General features: G+C 31.8%; 1 long non-coding RNA gene across 6 annotated transcripts; it reads right to left on the bottom strand.

Annotated features, from left to right (window-relative positions):
• Nucleotides 1-205: 205 nt before the first annotated feature.
• LOC145032363 (uncharacterized) lies at nt 206-4264 on the bottom strand. 6 transcript variants are annotated; one of them, XR_013677100.1, is made up of 7 exons: nt 3880-4264; nt 2755-3700; nt 2523-2585; nt 2352-2442; nt 1627-1699; nt 1439-1510; nt 206-498 (listed from the first exon to the last, which is right to left on the bottom strand). It is a non-coding gene; the product is annotated as an uncharacterized LOC145032363 (long non-coding RNA). The 6 variants fall into 6 exon arrangements; XR_013677098.1 differs by having other exon boundaries at nt 1439-1699; nt 2755-2838; nt 2996-3700; XR_013677101.1 differs by having other exon boundaries at nt 1439-1699; nt 2755-3053; nt 3403-3700.
• Nucleotides 4265-4891: the final 627 nt, after the last annotated feature.

Raw genomic sequence — 4891 nt, 5'->3', positions numbered from 1 at the left:
AAGCATGTTACCGATCAAAACCAAAAAATTTCTTCATTAGGGCATATTTGGGATTGCTTCTCAAAATGCCTATTGAGTTTTTAAAGAAAAGAAAAGATAGAAATTCATGACTTTTTGAAAAAACATTGTCGTTAGTGTTTGCCAAAAATCTTTTTAACTTATTGATTTTTTGAAAAGTCAATAAGCTAATAAGTCATATTACAAATTCTCCCAAACACCCACTTTAGTTTTAAATATTAATAATAAGATAGTTTCAAATTTGGTTCCAAACCTAGCTGAAAAAAAAAAAAATTGCTTTCGGTCTGAAAAATGATCTTTTGAAATTTTGATCCTTACATCATAATTTCATAGGACTTCTCGCATCGTGCTTCCCTTAAATTAACCACATTCTTTCTTACTTGTTCATCACGATACTCCAATACCCTTGATAAGTCGAAAAATTCCAAAACTATAACCAGTTCTCCTTGCATGATGTTTCGAATTGCGAAGAGACCCTATCTAAGTAACCACAATTTACAAAAAATAAATAATAAAGAAAGAGATCATTAGACCCCAAAGGTTTAGAAAAGTTATAGATAAAATCATAAAAAAGTGGTAATGTTCAAAAACATGCAACAAGTCTGCCTCTAAATGACATAATCTTTCTCTAAATGTAGAAAAAAACTTTTGTTAGAAACAAGGTAGTCGGTGAGTTAGTAAAGCTAAAACAATAAAATTTTGTTGAAGAAAAATGATATATTAATCATTATTACTTCGAGGACACTTAACAGTTGTACTATATTTAAAGAGTGATAACATGGTCTTGCAATACGTTGGACAATTAACCCCTCTCACTTCTAACCAACACAAATTCAGAACAATAAGTTTATTAATGATTAATATATGGATAAACCGTAGGTTAAAAGTGAAAATGTAGTCAATTAAACTATCTTGTTGTCTGCCTTATGGTTCACCCTACATCTGACTATGGAAAATGGCTCCGTCTCATTTTAAATTTCAGGTTGTATTCTTACAGAAGAAATTAATCTTGAACCATTTCGGTTGTTTTAAGAAAAAAGTACCCCTCTTGGTGTCTTTTATTAAAACCATATATGATTTGGAGCCATAAAACACCAAGATTGAAAGAGAATGCAACTCTGATAATAAAATCACATCTTTGTAATCGGTTTTTTTTTTCATTTTTAATGAGAGAGGATTTATTGTTTTTGAAAAGAAAAAAAAATCAACTCCATGTGATATCCAGTTGTTGATGCACATGTGGCATGGTAATAAGTGAACATTTTGAACATTATGTACAAGATCCATGAATTTGCTTAGACAACATGTATTTGTCTATATTTGAACGAAGAAACAAGAAAAAAACCCTTGTATTTTTTATAAAAGGATTCAAGATTTAGTTGTTCATATGTTTAAAAATTAAATTAAAAAAAAATAGTACCTTTACAAAAGAATTCAATGGGATACTCAAAATCCCAATTGCAGGTTCCATTTTTTTCTCACTTTCATGGGCCTACAACGGGTAGTTGTATAACTATAAATGATCCTCAACACTTACTAACCATATTACATACAATCATATCTCTAGGAACCACAAAACCTAAACAAAAAAGTTAGATAATAGGGTACCTGTTTGCGACTTTCATTGATGCCATAGACTACATAAAATATGATGAATGTCCTTCTTGCTTCCTTTGCTTAGCTTCATTACAGGAGACAAAAATGTGAGTTTCTTTTAAATGAACCGTTGAGGTTGGGCTTTAGGTGAATTTAGCATTGTTTAATTGATACTTACCTTGAGTACAACTAAAAAACAATCATGCCTTTTTCTTTTTATTTAATGGGTTTACATTTTACCAATTCAGTCTAGAAAAAGGGAATAATAATTCAAAAGCAAATAAATTTAGATCGAAATCTTCAACTATCTTTCACTAAACCCAATTACATTTGGAAATATACTTTGTGCTCACATGAACATATGTGCATACAATTTAAATAGAAACGGATAATTCTCCCCTCTACTTCGTAATCCACCCACAAACACACACAAAAAAATAGAAACCTAAGTTGATAACCGATATTTTTTTTAACTTGATTATTACTTTTAAACAACTACTAATATTGACAAAAACAAAGAGAAAGTTATATTGTAGTTTATCTGATAAAAACAAATTAAATGTGCGTCTTCAACCCTCTTCGCCTAGCATATTAAAAAGGAACTGAAAAATTCATGTAGTGTCATGAATGGCTAATTGCAGAAAAGTTCATACCCTAAAGTAAAGAATGGAGATCTTTAAACATGGAGATGATGTGATTTTGCTTACACAAACAACAATAAGAAGAAAAGTTCATACCATGGTAATATGTTAGAAATAAAGACGTGAGCCAGAGCAGGGCAGGTGCTGCAAGAGAAACGGAAGGGGGAAACAATCCCAAAGGCTACCACTGTACCACAAACCGTTTCTTGCATCAAACACAATCCTAGGGGAAATACTAAACCCTAGAGCTAGGTTATGTTAATTTACCTTGAAAAACCCCAATAGTCTTTCAGTTGCAACTTTCTAATTCTGAAAAACTCAACCTTGCAACTAAACCATCAGAACATCCATAAACAATAAAAATCCACAAATTACAAAAACCAAAATTGTATCTCTAGAAACCCCTATTAGTGACCTATTGAATATTTATTAAAAAAAAACAAAATAAGTAAATTGAAGACAAAAAACTAATGTACATGTTCATTTAATTCAAACTTACCTAATCCAAATAAACCAAACGTTTTAGCCTCAATCTCTTGGTTTAGCATGATGTAGGCCTTCTTTATTGCCAACTATTAATAGACTACATCAGTTTACAAAACATGGATTAAAGTGATAGCAATTCATCGTAATGAGTTAGAGGATGGCGGGGGATAGGCATCTTTAAAACCATGTGGAAAGAATGGCTCTAGCACTTGGTTTACATGCCACACAGTAATAACATACATATATTCAATTACCTTTTTAGAGTCTTGTTACCTTGGCTGAAGAAAAAAACTGCTCCAAATTAGCAATCATCTGAATTTATTCAATCAGAAAACAACAACTTAATTAGAATTCCAAAATTCGAACCAAAGAACAACAAGAATACTCCATCAGAAGGTGTTGCTAGCTATTCAATTTCCTAAATTAAAAAGTAGCCAATCTGGATTCAAGCTAAAACAATTCAAATAAGAGACTAAAAGCAAATACAATTCAGATCATAAACTGAAATTTCATGCTCCCTGATGTTATTGGAACAGTTGCAATCGACTGAATAATTAAACAAGTTCAAACCTGACGATCCTTATCGAACAAGATTATGGTTAAGAAGAGGAGATGAGATAGGGATATGAAAAATCAAATAAAATCCGTCAGCAGCTATAACCTTCAAACAAGCGGGATGTCGTACTTGTAGAAGGTAGATGGTAGGGTGGCAAGGCATGAATACACGTGTCCCTATCCATGGCCTGAAGAGACTCAACCGCAATCAAGTAGACAATTTCATACAAATTAAGACGAATTAGGGAGGGGGCTAGAGATTTACCAGAACTCGTATACATACCAGTCAAGCGGCAACAAAAACATGGTCCAGAGGGCAGCACAAAGCCTCCGATAATGTTAAATCATCGCCAAAGAAAATCACAAAGCCTCCGATAATGTTAAATTGTCGCTAAAGAAAATGACTACCATTATTTTGGAGAGAGATTTGCAAAAAAAAAAAAGTTTTAAAATACAAATTAAATCTCAATGACATCTCATTGTTCAAAGAAAATTAAAATACCTAAACGGAAAGTCTTAAATACCAAAGAATATAACTTTGTTTAATTGGAAACAACATGAAACATTAAGTACAAAGACATACCTCAGGCTGGAGAAGCGGGGCAGTGGTAAAAACCTAAAAATAAAATTCAAGAGAAAAGGAATGTAAAAAGAGAAGGAGATAGTCGGTTATCACAAAAACGAGGTGTGACTCCGCAGGGAATTAAGCAGGAGGTGTCGGCAAGAGAAAGTAAATTCTACTATCAAAAAAATGTTTCAACAATATGTGGCTTCAATGGATGGTGAAGCAGGCAGTCAAGATGTTGAAACAGACACACAAACACCTAGAAGATTGCGACAGATGTTATTGGAGGCTGGGTAGAAAAGGTTATAATTTAATTGAAACAAAAGAGGAGGCGGTTGAGTGAAGGTTATCTGTTAGCTCATGGTTTAGAAGATTGGAGAAGAAGGAAACAAATGGTATTGGTTTAGAAGGAAGGCAGGAGACGTGGCTTCAAAACTAAAAGCTTAACATATATATATATATATATATATATATATATATATATATATATATATATATATATATATATATATATATATAGACACACACACACACACACACACACATATATATATATATATATATATATATATATATATATATATATATATATATATATATATATATATATATATAGGGAAGAGTTATATGGAAAATAAATGATTAGGGCAACACATATTTGAACCAATGAAAAAATGACAACACATCACTTCCACAATACATTACTTGTGAAGAAAGAAATGGACACGTGTCATTTGATTACAGGTTCCGGTAGATGTTGCCCTAGTTATTTGTTTTCCATAGAACTCATTCCTATATATATATATATATATATATATATATATATATATATATATATATATATATATATATATATATATATATAAACATCGAAAAGGGTTCCGCTCGGCTAAATAGGCTCAATGATCTCTTTCTTCGCTTCGTTCGATAGGCTGGTATGGCGCTTCGCGTGGTTATATTCATACATGTTCCGACTCGCCGATCATTATGGATCTAGTGGCATGGCAGGACAAAAGAAAAAAAAAAGGGG

The sequence above is a fragment of the Lactuca saligna genome, chromosome 2 (assembly GCF_052625555.1).
Source record: "Lactuca saligna cultivar CGN05327 chromosome 2, ASM5262555v1, whole genome shotgun sequence".
NCBI classification, from domain to species: domain Eukaryota; kingdom Viridiplantae; phylum Streptophyta; class Magnoliopsida; order Asterales; family Asteraceae; genus Lactuca; species Lactuca saligna.
Note: the sequence above shows the minus strand (reverse complement) of the source record. Positions and strands in the feature narration are given on the sequence as shown.